The following is a 12,511-nucleotide window of genomic DNA, read 5'->3' on the forward strand; positions in this document are numbered from 1 at the left end:
TACACTACATGACCAAAAGTATGTGGACACCTGCTCGTCGAACATCTCATTCCAAAATCATGGCCATTAATATGGAGTTGGTCCCCCTTTGCTGTTATAACAGCCTCCACTCTTCTGGGAAGGCTTTCCATTAGATGCTGGAACATTGCTGCAGGGACTTGCTTCCATTCAGCCACAAGAGCATTAGTGAGGTTGGGCAGTCAGCGTTCATTCATCCCAAAGGTGTTCGATGGGGTTGAGGTCAGGGATCTGTGCAGGCCACTCAAGTTCTTCCTCACCGATCTCGACAAACCATTTCTGTATGGACCTTGCTTTGTGCACGGGCCTTGCCCAAACTGCACAGAATCGTCTAGAATGTCATTGTATGCTGAAGTGCTAAGATTTCCCTTCAAATCAAATGTTATTGGTCACATACACATGGTTAGCAGATGTTAATGTGAGTGTAGCTGTAGCGAAATGCTTGTGCTTCTAGTTCCAACAGTGCAGTAATATCTAACAAATAATCGAACAATCCCACAACTACCTAATACACACAAATCTAAGTGAAGGGATGGAATAAGAATATGTACATATAAATATATGGAAGAGCGATGACCGAGCAGCACAGGCAACATGCAATAGATGGTATAGAACACAATATATACATATGAGATGAGTAATGCAAGATATGTAAACATTATTACAGCGGCATTATTAAAGTGGCTAGTGATCCATTTATTAAAGTGGCCAATGATTTCGAGTCTGTATGTAGGCAGCAGCCTCTCTGTGTTAGTGGTGACTGTTTAACAGTCTGATGGCCTTGATAGAAGCTATTTTTCAGTCTCTCGGTCCCAGCTTTGATGCACCTGTATTGACCTCGCCTTCTGGATGATAGCGGGGTGAACAGGCAGTGGCTCAGGTGGTTGTTGTCCTTGGTGATCTTTGTTGGCCTTCCTGTGACATCAGGTGCTGTAGGTGTCCTGGAGGGCAGGTAGAGTGCCCCCGGTGATGCGTTGTGCAGACCACACCACCCTCTGGAGAGCCTTGTGGTTGTGGGTGGTGCAGTTGCCGTATCAGGCGGTGATACAGCCCGACAGGATGCTCTCAATTGTGATTCTGTAAAAGTTTGTGAGGGTTTTAGGTGACAAGCTAAATTTCTTCAGCCTTCTGAGGTTGAAGAGGCGCTGTTGCTGTTGCGCCTTCTTCACCACGCTGTCTGTGTGGGTGGATGATTTCAGTTTGTCCGTGATGTGTACGCTGAGGAACTTAAAACTTTCCACCTTCTCCACTGCTGTCCCGTCGATGTAGTAGGGGGGTGCTCCCTCTGCTGTTTCCTGAAGTCCACAATCACCTCCTTTGTTTTGTTGATGTTGAGTGAGAGGTTGTTTTCCTGACACCACACTCCGAGTGCACTCACCTCCTCCCTGTAGGCTGTCTCGTTGTTTTTGGTAATCAAGCCCACTACTGTTGTGTCATCTGCAAACTTGATGATTGAGTTGGAGGCGTGCATGGCCACACAGTCATGGGTGAACAGGGAGTACAGGAGGGGGCTGAGCACGCACCTTTGTGGGGCCCCAGATGTTGTTTCCTACCTTCACCACCTGGGGGCGGCCCGTCAGAAAATCCAGGACCCAATTGCAAACCCAATTGATTGAGACCCAGGGCCTCAAGCTTAATGATGAGCTTGGAGGGTACTATGGTGTTGAATGCTGAGCTGTAGTCGATGAATAGCATTCTTACATAGGTATTCCTTTTGTCCAGATGGGATAGGGCAGTGTGGCGATTGCATCGTCTGTGGACCTATTGGGGCGGTATGTAAATTGAAGTGGGTCTAGGGTGGCAGGTAAGGTGGAGGTGATATGATCCTTGACTAGTCTCTCAAGGCACTTCATGATGACAGAAGGGATTGCTATGGGGCAATAGTCATTTAGTTCTGTTGTTTTTGCCTTATTGGGTACAGGAACAATGGTGGCCATCTTGAAGCATGTGGGGACAGCAGACTGGGATATGGAGAGATTGAATATGTCCGTAAAAACACCAGCCAGCTGGTCTACGCATGCTCTGAGGACGCGGCTAGTGAGGCCTTCTGGGCTGGCAGCCCTGCGAGGGTTAACACGTTTAAATGTCTTGCTCACGTCGGCCACGGAGAAGGAGAGGGGGGGCCCGCAGTCCTTGGTAGAGGGCAGCGTTGGTGGACCTGTATTATCCTCAAAGCAGGCAAAGGAGGTGTTTCGTTTGTCTGGAAGCAAGATGTCGGTGTCCATGACATGGCTGGTTTTCTTTTTGTAGTCCATAATTGGCTGTAGACCCTGCCACATACACCTCGTGTCTGAGCCATTGAATTGCGACTCCACTTTGTCCCTATACCGACATTTCGCTTGTTTGACTGCCTTGCGAAAGGAATAAATACACTGTTTATATTCGGCCATATTCCCAGTCATCTTTCCATGGTTAAATGCAATGGTTCGTGCTTTCAGTTTTGTGTTAATGCCGCCATCCATCCACGGTCTCTGGTTAGGGTAGGTTTTAATAGTCACAGTGGGTACAACATCTCCAATGCACTTCATTATAAACTCACTCACCAAATCAGCATATAAATCACTGTTATTCTCTGAGGCTTCCCGGAACATTTCCCAGTCCGCGTGATCAAAACAATCTTGAAGCGTGGATTACGATTGGTCAGACCAGCGTTGAGTAGTTCTAATCACGGGTACATCCTGTTTGAGTTTCTGCCTATAGGACTGGAACTAAGGGGCCTAGCCCGAACCATGAAAAACAGCCCCAGACCATTATTCCTCCTCAACCAAACTTTAGAATTGGCACTATGCATTGGGGCACGTAGCGTTCTCCTGGCATCCGCCAAACCCAGAGTCCAATGGCGACGACCTTTACACCACTCCAGCCGACGCTTGGCATTGCGCATAGTGATCTTAGTTAGGCTTGTGTGCGGCTGCTCGGTCATGGAAACCCTGTTGTGGAAATTCACCACTAAGGACTCAAAGTCAAACTAAATTAAGTAATGTTTATTAACGCACAGAGAGTTTCACAAACTCAATACAAGTCTGATGAAACTCTGAAAAAGGCCGTTCCCTTTCAGTCCCTTTATACTGCTACACAAACAAGTCATATAACCTTGAAACAGACATTTTACAACTCTTCTAGTCCCAAGATAATGTTTTACACATACTGCCAAATTGCTTATTAGTGATAGTGTGGTTTACTCCTTTGTGCAGTCAACCTCACTCGCATGAACCCAACCAAGACAGGTTATTACAAAGCAGCATTGTGCTAAACATACGATCTGATACACACAGAGACAATTTCCATTACAAACCATTCCATGAAGCTCCCGACAAACAGTTCTTGTTCTGACGTTGCTTCCAGAAGCAGTTTGGAACTCAGTATTGAGTGTTGCAACTGAGGACAGATTATTTTTAGACACTACTCGCTTCAGCACTCGTCGGTCCCGTTCTGTGAGCTTGTGTTTCCACTTCAAAACAGAACTTACTTTTAAAGCTCTAGCAGGGCAGAAATTTGACAAATGGACTTGTTGGAAAGGTGGTATCCTATGACGGTGCCACGTTGAAAATCACTGAGCTCTTCAGTAAGGCCATTCTACTGCCAATGTTTGTCTATGGAGATTGCATGGCTGTGTGCTCGATTTTATACACCTGTCAGCAACGGGTGTGGCTGAAATAGCCAAATCCACTAATTTGAAGGGGTGTCCACATACTTCTGTGTATCTAGTGTATGATTATATTTGATTAGATGGGGTTCTTTAAGCCACATAATTTGTGTCAGTGAGTGGATGCCGTTAGCTGCCTGTTAAATAGCATAGTGGCTCCAGAGTGGCATGGTGCAGAAGGAACATCACCCAGGTTTCTCTCTCTCTCTCTTTCTCTCTCTCTCGCTCTCTCTCGCTGTCTCTCGCTGTCTCTCACTCTCTCTCGCTCTCTCTCTCTCTTTCTCTCTCTATTGGTGGGAGTGGACATGAAGCTAAGCTTCAGGCCTCAACCCTAACAATACAATTAACGATGAATTCCCCGACTAAAAGGTAGGCCTCACTGACCTAGAATTAATGTGCTTTTGAGTGACATCGGCAGAAAGGTTGAGGCTAGAAAGAAAATTCACACATGGGATCGTTCAACAGACGCTTCCGATGAACGCAATCCAGCATCTGACCATGTGAAATGAACTCTTCACAGTGAAAACTTGGTCCCACAGAGAACAAGGCTTCCATAGAAAAGCATTACCTACAGCCCTCACATAACCATAACCCCAGTAACTGCGATTGAGCTAGCTAACCGTCCTTGCGTACAGCCAGTCGTGACCTTCTAAGTTTGCCCTGAGTTGAGGTTCAGCTTCCTGTGGCAACAGGAAGTGTCTTAATTCATCCTCAATATGGTCATTCATTCTCTCCCTGCAGTTACTCAAAAACACTGTCTTCCATCCTCTGTAGAACGGTCAATTCTTAGCGTAAAGACTTGGAACTCGGGGCAGGAGGCCGTACATTGTATTTCAGGAAGTGACTTAATTGGGGGTCATATGGGCGGTTTCAAATGGTTAAAAAGGTTTAATCTTTCCAAATGTTACATTTATGGGACCAGGGGACCATCAAATTTGTAGTCAATCAACCAAAAAGCATTTTTTATCTCCATTGACAACAATGGTCTTGCCGTTCTAGAAACTAAGAGCCTTAGTGGACGAGGAGGAGGATGAGGGAGAGAGAGAGAGAGGAGGGGGAGAGTGAGCGAGGGGGAGAGATGAAGAGAGAGGGGGGAAAGAGACGGGAGGAGAGAGGGAGTCATTAGACAAACAGAGGTGGGAAAGAGGTGGGAGAGAGAGTAGGGAGAGGGAGAGAGAGAGAGATGAGAGGAAGGCAGGGAAAGAAAGAAGGAGAGAGAATGGAGGGGCGAAGGGAGAGAGAAAAGGGGGAGAGAGAGGGAGAGGGTAAAGGAGAGATGGGAGAGAGAGGAGAGAGAGATTAGAGAAGGGGGAGGAGGGAAAGAAGGAGGGAGAGCGAATGGAGGAGGAGGGTGCGAGAGAGAGAGGGCGGGGTGAAGGAGGGAGGGAGGGCGGGAAAGAGGAGGGAGGGGAGAGAGAGTCAGTCAACAGACAGAGGTAGGAGAGGGGAGGGAGAGAGACGATGGAGAGAGAGACGAGAGGAGGGAGAGGCAGGGAAAGAACGAGGGAGAGTGAATGGAGGGGGAGGAGGGAGAGAGAAAGGAGAGAGTGAGGGAAGGGGAGAGAGAGAGGTAGAGGGTGAAGCAGGGATGGGAGAGAGAGGAGGGAGAGAGAATGGAAGAAGGAGGAGGGAGAGAGCGAAAAGGGGAGAGTGAGGGAGGGGTAGAGAGGGGAGAGAGAGACAGAGAGGGTGGGAGCGGGGTGAAAGAAATGGGAGGAGAGAGAAGAAAAGGAGTGGGGATAAAAAGGTGGAGGGAGAGATAGACAGACATGAGATGAACAAGAAAAACGTCAACCCTGTGACACTCATATTTTCCCATTGACTGCGATGTACTGAGAAAACATCACTGATGTGAGGGAGATGTCTGTAGATTTTCCCAGACAGCCTTTCTTGGTGCAGCTGACACTAAAGATTAGGTATCATCTCCCTCCAGTGGTAAATTGAGAAATTACAAGAATAAGAGGCAACGCCCACCTCAAAAACAATGGCGCATGGTTAACCAATTATGAATGGGGTCATGTGCCTTTCTTCATTATTTATCAACGAGTTGGGTCAGGTGAATGAATAACTAAATAATACCTGGATAGGCAAAGTACTCAGGGGATCTGTCCGTTCAGCACCCCACTGCGCTGGTCAGGAACCTCTGTCAAGGCAGCGGCACCATTCACCTGTTCAGCACCATGGACAGCAACCCCTGGCAAGGCAGCAGCACCATTCACCTGTTCAGCACCATGGACAGCAACCCCTGGCAAGGCAGCAGCACCATTCACCTGTTCAGCACCATGGACAGCAACCCCTGGCAAGGCAGCGGTGTCATTCACCAGTTCAGCTCCATGGACAGCAACCCCTGGCAAGGCAGCGGCCCCATTCACCTTTTCAGCACCATGGACAGCAATCCCTGGCAAGCTTTGAGCAGAACATGTCAAAACTAAGCCTTGATACGACCAAAGTGTGCACAGTATTATGATTCACAGATGCACACATTATAGGTGGGAACAAAATCTGACATCTGTGTGCTTTCCTGCAATTCCATATACACGTTTAAGTTTAGGCTTAGATTTTGCTAACCAGTCTTTACGCCGAACGTATGAAGCAAATCCGAAGGCAAATAATTTTGTCCTCAAAACAGCCTCAATTCATCTGGGCATGGACTCTACAAGGTGTCGAAAGCGTTCCACAGGGATAGTTGCCCAAATTGACTCCAATGCTTCCCACAGTTGTGTCAAGTTGGCTGGATGTCCTTTGGGTGGTGGACCATTCTTGATACACACGGGAAACTGTGGAGCACGAAAACCCCAGCAGTGTTGCAGTTATTGACACAAACCGTTTAGCCTGGTACCTACTACCATACCCCAATCAAGGCACTTAAATATTTAGTCTTGCCCATTCACCTTCTGAATGGCACACATACACAATCCATAGCTCAATTATCTCAAAACATAATTCTTTAACCTGTCTCCTCCCCTTCATGTACACTGATTGAAGTGGATTTATCAAGTGACATCAATAAGGGATCAGAGCACCTGGATGGAAAGAGCAGGTGTCCTTAATATTTAGTACAATAAGTGTATACATTTCGAGTCTAGATGAAGGTAAAACCAAATATGAGTGAAATATTTATAATACTTTCTATATTCAAAATTTCCTACCAAGAAAAATAAATAGCGTTTTTAGTGAAATTGAGAGACAGCGAGAGAGAGAGAGAGAGAGCGAGAGAGGGAGAGAGGTTGTGGTGTGTGACAGACTAGCATCACAACAGTAACACGCAGCAGCTAGTGGCGAATTCAGTATCACTCCCACAGATTCCCGAGGTCTCATTCCACACCCTATTGAAATCAACACAGCTCGGGAAATGAGGTAAGAATAAAGCACAATTGTATGTCTTATAATTATTTTACATGCCAGCAACGAATGCATCACCAAACGTAGATTTAAAAGCTACGAATTGTTTGTTTTATCGGTTTCTTACGATGCTGCATGAAAATGGAGGTCGGGTTGGTTACGTTGCGAGCTGAGCAGAGCAGAGGGAGAATATTCCTGATGCGAATAGAATGTTAAACAGGCGGATGCATGGAAGTGGTTTTTTTCAAGATACACATGACGCTTTTAGCCTTGAATGCATTTTATGTTCAATCTTCACAGCAAAAATGTAATTGTAGCCCAGATTGTCCAATGTATAGGCAGGTACTTAAACTGTATTGCAAGGTCGATTGAAATAGGAAGGCTTGTCCAGGTAACCTAATGTGATGGTTTCGAAACGGTACAATGTGCAGGCTATTTCTCTAACTGATCATCTCTCCACTCGACGTCAAACTTAATAAAAACAACTGCAAATAGGAGTCCATCAATCACACAACAGCGATGGTCTACAGTTTTCTTCCATTGGCGACGTCAAATAGGCCACCACGTAGCTACAAAAATACACGAATCGATTTCAATGCAAAATTGACATATTTGGACATATTTTGCATTGAAATCGATTCGTGTATTTTTGTAGCTACGTGGTGGCCTATTTGACGTCGCCAATGGAAGAAAACAGTAGACCATCGCTGTTGTGTGATTGATGGACTCCTATTTGCAGTTGTTTTTATTAAGTTGTTTGGCTGAGCAATGTAAGGCTATATGGATATGCCGTTTAATATAACGTTTAACAACAATGCATGCTGTGTTAAGCAGTTACATTTTTATTAGGCCTATATGGTAAATTCCAGAGATATAAGGCCTACACTTGATTATTGAGAATTGTGGATAGACATTTAGAGCTGTACTGGCTGATGTGCAGGAGGCTGCGTGTGTGTCTGTCCGTATTTTGTAGCCTATGGATTACAAAATGTATCGAATTTACATTAGAATGCATGCACACACAAAATAAATCATAAAATTAGGTTATTTTTGTCAGCTTGAATCAATTACCGGAACCTCATCAGTGTAAAATATAATTTTTGTGACATTTGTGTAAAATTACATCACACCTCATTAGAAAAATAGATATTGTATGCAAAGGAAATTAGTAGCCACATACAGCTTAATACTACATGAATAATAATGTGTAAACCCAGCAGTAGAGAAGAAAATATAATACCTATTTTTTACATCAGGTTTATAGCATCATTGATCTCACTGTAGACACACATCAATGGTAATCAGTACAGATCCTACTCTAATGAGTCTCTTAGGGACTGGCCACCCACTGTGGCCATGGCTTTGATTATCCTGTGAGTGGCTTCTATCATAGGGTGTGGCTGTGCCCTGTTAGTTCTGTTGCCATCTGTGTATGTGTAACAGTATTGCTTCTGTCTCTGTCCTTGCCCCAACCCGGGCTTGAAACAGGGACTCTCTGCACATATCAACAACTGCCTCCCATGAAGGGTTGTTACCTATCACTCCACCAAAGCAAGGGAAACAACTACTTCAAGGTCTCAGAGCGAGTGACATCACCGATTGAAATGCCACTAGTGTGCACCGCTAACTAGCCAGGCATTTCACACCGTTTACATATGTCTCATGTCAAGCATCACAACAACATCCAGGAATCCAATTTTATTTTCTCAGTTTTTACTTCCCCACTGAAGTTGGTTAACTAGTGGCAAAACTGTATGCCATGATGTTCTGAGCTGTCTGGACACAAACTGCCCTAGGGAACTGAACTTGACCACGAGAGAACTGCCAGGTTTAACAGACCATTGATTCATAGCCCCTTTAGGCCTGGAAACTAAGCCATCGCCAGGCCTTAAAAGGCTTCAACATGGAAGGCGCTTACATAATGTTATATAATGTGATAATTTTTTTAGGGAAGGGATGGGCTACTACACTACATGACCACTTGCTCGTCTCATTCCACCATTATGAGCATTAATATGGAGTTGGTCCCTCCCCCCCTTTGCTGCTATAGTAGCCTCCACTCTTCTGGGAAGGCTTCCTACTAGATGTTGGAACATTTATGTGGGGACTTGCTTCCATTCAGCCACAAGAGCATTAGTGAGGTCGGGCACTGATGATGAGCGATTAGGCCTGGCTCGCAGTTGGCGTTCCATTTCATCCCAAAGGTGTTTGATGGGGTTGAGGTCAGGGCTCTATGCAGGCCAGTCAAGTTCTTCCACACCGATCTCGACAGACCATTTCTGTATGGACCTTGCTTTGTGCACGGGGGCATTGCCATGCTGAAACAGGAAAGGGCCTTTAACAAACTGTTGCCACAAAGTTGGAAGCACAGAATCATCAAGAATGTCATTGTGTGCTGTAGCGTTAAGATTTCCCTTCACTGGAATTAAGGGGCCTAGCCTGAAGCTTGGAAAACAGCCCCAGACCATTATTCCTACCCCACCAAACTTTACAGTTAGCACTATGCATTGGAGCAGGTCATGTTTTCCTGGCATCCACTAAACCCAGATTTGTCTGTCGGACTGCCAAATGGTGAAGCGTGATTCATTACTCCAGAGAACGTATTTCCACTGCTCCAGAGTCCAATGGATGAGTGCTTTACACCACTCCAGCCGACGTTTGGCATTGCGCATGGTGATCTCAGGCTGTGTGCGCTGCTCGGCCATGGAAACCCATTTCATTAAGCTCCCGACGAACAGTTGTTGTGCTGATGTTGCTTCTGGAGGCAGTTTGGAGTGTTGCAACTGAGGAAAGGCGATTTTTACGCGCTTATGGACTCGGCGGTCCCGTTCTGTGAGCTTGTGTGGCCTACCACTTTGCGGCTGAGCAGTAGTTGCTCCTAGACGTTTCCACTTCACAATAACAGCACTTACAGTTGACCGGGGCAGCTCTAGCAGGGCATAAATTTGACTAACTGACTTGTTGAAAAGGTAGCATCCTATGACGGTGCCACGTTGAAAGTCACTGAGCTCCTCAGTAAGGCCATTCTACTACCAATGTTAGTCAATGAAGATTGCATGGCTGTGTGCTCGATTTTATATACCTGTCAGCAATGGGTGTGGCTGAAATAGCCTAATACACTAATTTGAAGGGGTGTCCACATACTTATGTATATACAGTGCATTCGGAAAGTATTCAGACCCCTTGACCTTTTCCAAATTTTGTTACGTTACGGCCTTATTCTAAAATTGATTAAATAATTTTCTTTCCTCATCAATCTACAATCAATACCCCATAATGACAAAGCGAAAACAGGTTTTTAAATGTTTTTGTAAATGTATTAAAAATAAACAACAGAAATACCTTATTTACATAAGTATTCAGACCCTTTGCTATGAGACTCGAAATTGAACTCAGGTCCATCCTGTTTCCATTGATTATCCATGAGATGTTTCTACAACTTGATTGGAGTCCACCTGTGGTAAATTCCATTGATTGGACATTATTTGGAAAGGCATACACCTGTCTATATAAGGTTGACAGTCCATGTCAGAGTAGAAACCAAGCCATGAGTTCGAAGAAATTGTCCCTAGAGCTCCAAGACAGGAATGTGTCGCGGCACAGATCTGGGGAAGGGTACCACATTTATTTTGCAGCATTGAAGGTTCCCAAGAACACAGTGGCCTCCATCATTCTTAAATGGAAGAAGCTTGGAACCAGTTCCTCTGGAGATGGGAGAACCTTCCAGGAGGACAACCATCTCTGCAGCACTCCACCAATCAGACGGAAGGCACTCCTCAGTAAAAGGCGCATGACAGCTCGCTTGGAGTTCACCAAAAGGCACCTAAAGACTTTCAGACCATGAGAAACAAGATTCTCTGTTCTGACGAAACCAAGATTGAATTCTTTGGCCTGAATTCCAAGCATCGCGTCTAGAGGAAACCTGGCACTCACAAACTTTTATAGATGCACAATCGAGAGCATCCTGTCGGGCTGTATCACCACCTGGTACGGCAACTGCTCCGCCCACAACCGTAAGGCTCTCCAGAGGGTGGTGAGGTCTGCACAACGCATCACTGAGGCAAACTACCTGCCTTCCAGGACACCTACACCACCCGATGTCACAGGAAGGCCAAAAAGATCATCAAGGACAACAACCACCCGAGCCACTGCCTGTTCAACCCGCTATCATCCAGAAGGCGAGGTCAGTACAGGCGCAGCAAAGCGGGGACCAAGAGACTGAAAAACAGCTTCTATCGCAAGGCCATCAGATTGTTAAACAGCCATCACTAACATTGAGTGGCTGCTGCCAACATACTGGCTCATCTCTAGCCACTTTAATAATGAAAAATTGATGTAATAAATGTATCACTAGCCACTTTAAACTATGCCACTTTATATAATGTTTACATACCCTACATTACTCATCCCATATGTATATACTGTACTCTATACCATCTACTGCATCTTGCCTATGCCTTTTGGCCATCGCTCATTCATATATTTTTATGTACATATTCTTAATCATTCCTTTACACTTGTCTGTATAAGGTAGTTGTTGTGAAATTGTTAGGTTAGATTACTTGCTAGATATTACTGCATGGTCAGAACTAGAAGCACAAGCATTTCGCTACACTCGCATTAACATCTGCTAACCATATGTATGTGACAAACAAAATTTGATTTGATTTGATTAGTGTAACTGACACGCCAGATTTTCTGAAGGTAAACAACTGAACCCTGATGTGGTTGGAAAGTGGTGGACTGTTTATTCTTTGTAAGGACAACGAGAAGTCTGGAATTAAGATTCAACAAGGTTGATGAATCAATTAGGTTAGCTTCTCACCAAGAGACCATTAATTGGCTAGCCTCCCATAATTTTACCGAATGGTCCAAAGCATTTAACATCATATTTGAAGCAAATGTAGGATATAGCACTTTATGAGTGTCTAATGACATGGTCAACCAAACCCAGAGAATCAGTATGAAGAATTGGTATTATATATTTCTTTGTAAGACATGGTTCTTGAGGGAGGCATTTGTTACAGTACAGTAGCTATGATATATTCGTTTTTCCTAAGGATGATGTGTATTTCTAGACATGCTCAAGGGATTATCCAAGTTCAGCAATGTCTTCAGATTATAAATGTATATCGCCTAGTCATATACATTTCTATTTTCCTAATATTTTGGCAGTTGGTTACTGAACCTCAGCTCAGATGCATGCCTATTAAATTGAGGAAACAACCATCTAGACATTTGAGCAGTTTGCCAGTTTCTCTCTATATAGCCTACTGCAATTGACATTCCCAAACATTGGTAGGAAGGAACGCAAATCTCCTACAGTTAAGGGCCTTATTTCCATTATCACTGAACGCATTCTTTCCTGTAATGGATGATGAAATGTTGCTGCTGATGACGCTGCTTCTGATACGATCTCTGAGGCAGTGCCTTTCAACTCCGAGCCCAAGTCATTGACATAATTAGCCAATGTGAAGAAAGGCTTGCCTTGCTCACAATGAATTT

General features: G+C 44.8%; 1 protein-coding gene across 1 annotated transcript in view; it reads left to right on the forward strand.

Annotated features, from left to right (window-relative positions):
• Positions 1-6,899: 6,899 nt before the first annotated feature.
• LOC106573931 (adenomatous polyposis coli protein 2) overlaps positions 6,900-12,511 on the forward strand; it is a 51,990-nt gene continuing 46,378 nt past the window's right edge. Inside the window, exon 1 of the mRNA XM_014149395.2 lies at positions 6,900-7,021. The gene's annotated coding sequence lies outside the window, so the exon portion shown is untranslated. The remainder of the gene's footprint in view (positions 7,022-12,511) is intronic.

Source organism: Salmo salar, chromosome 16 (genome assembly GCF_965601325.2).
Source record: "Salmo salar chromosome 16, fSalSal1, whole genome shotgun sequence".
Taxonomy (NCBI): domain Eukaryota; kingdom Metazoa; phylum Chordata; class Actinopteri; order Salmoniformes; family Salmonidae; genus Salmo; species Salmo salar.